This window comes from Octopus bimaculoides, chromosome 9 (assembly GCF_001194135.2).
Source record: "Octopus bimaculoides isolate UCB-OBI-ISO-001 chromosome 9, ASM119413v2, whole genome shotgun sequence".
Classification (NCBI taxonomy): Eukaryota; Metazoa; Mollusca; class Cephalopoda; order Octopoda; family Octopodidae; genus Octopus; species Octopus bimaculoides.
Genome location: NC_068989.1, coordinates 76,822,073 through 76,824,085, shown reverse-complemented (window position 1 = coordinate 76,824,085; position 2,013 = coordinate 76,822,073).

Genomic DNA, 2,013 nt, shown 5'->3' with positions numbered 1-2,013 from the left:
TATATATATGTATATATACATATATATATATATATATATACATACACACACACATACGTACACAGGATTTTTTTCTGAAAGCGAAATCAGTCAATATTAATTTATCTTAGATAAGTGTGATGGGACTAATTTAGTCGAACATCAAAGGATTTTTGTCAATGTTTCTTAATCAGAATTATCGGCCAATTTACAATTAACACTATTGATCCGATCTTAAGAGAAAATGGGAAGTGTAATGTGTATAAGATTCCGAACAATTCTGTAAAACAATGCTGACTGGAATTATATTCTGAAGCCAGAATTTTTCTGCGGAATACTCATCGTGTTACAAAATTTGGGAATTTCCTTATAAAGTTGTGTGTAACTATATTCATATACATTCCAGTATAAGAACCTATGCTGCAAGCATTGTCTCGGAAGGGAATCAGACATATATTTGGGGGGGGGGGGGCAAAGATTAGGTACGAATGGCATTTTTAGACTGTAGGATGTATGCTTCGTTTTCGTCACACTTCATCAATTACAGAAACAGCATACGTCTTTCCGAGTCTTTTTACAACTTTTATTGTTATATTTGAAGAAATAGTAGTTAAGTTAGTGATACTTGGAATGCTTACACAAGCTGGAATTAAGTAATACAAAGTGCACTAATGTATTTAACCGACAGTTGAATTCTTGACAACTTTATTACCTCTTTGAATGCTCTTAGTCTGCCCTTCACATCGTCTGAGCAACACCCTTGACATTATCTTAAAACCGCTATGTAGTCACGTATACAGTTTCATTCGAGATTACATTGATTTCCTGTCACAGCTGCCCAAAGTAACAGAACCTCATTCATTGTTAGTTAGCTTTGATGTATCAAACATATATACAAACATTCCACATGATTTGGGACTTACTGCCATAAAATATTGGGCCGAGAAACATAGAGAAGCGATCACCAGTAGATTTACTATAACCTTCATCCTCGAAAACAATACATTCCTTTTCAACGGGGAAAATCTACCTCCAAATTCAAGGCATAGCTATGGGTATGCGATTTGCTCCAGTTTTCGCGAACTCAGTATTGGGAGAAGTGGAACAAAACCTGTATTAAAACAATAGAAGAGAACAACAGTATAACCTTTAAAAGACAAATAGATGACACGTAAAAAAGATACCTAGATGATTGTTTCCTAATTTGAACCAAATCCATAGAAAATCTGGAAGAATTCAGCACCATCCTCAATAATCTACACCCCAGTCTCAAATTCACAAGAGAAATGAGCAACACACATTTGCCATTTCTTGACATAATGATAAAAACAATACCACAATCACAACTGATATTTCTTACAAAAGCACAGACATACACCGGTACCTAAATTTCAAATAATGCCACCCAGTACACACAAAACGCAACATCCCGTAATGTGTAGCCAGGAAAATTTATATTATAGTCGATGATACAAATACCAGAGACACACGACTTATAGAAATCAAAGGATTTCTGCTAAAGCAAAATTACCCACTCGTACTTTATAGAAACTAGCATACAGCGAGCAAAACAAATACCGATAGAACAAATTAGGGCAACACAAAAAAGACAAACCCATCAAGAGAACACAATGCCATTTCTAGTAACACACAGTCCGCACTACTACAACATTTTTAACATCATGAAACAAATTTGCCAATCATAAAACAAAGCGAAACTTTAAAAAAAAAAGACATAATAGCTAATCAAACACTTATCTTACGTAAACGGCAAACACATAGCCTAAAGAAACTATTAATAAAGGCAAAATTCAGCGAACAGAAATTCGATGAACAAACAGAAGAAATCTTTCACAGTATCCAAGTTTAATGATAACAGATGTGGGACGTGTCAATACATGCATACGGGTAGATCCATTAGCACAACAAATGGACAGATTTTCGCAAATGCAGATATGAACTGCTAAAGCAGAAATTTGATCCACAGGGAATGTATCAGGACGCTCACGAGTCCAGAGACAACAAATGAGGAAC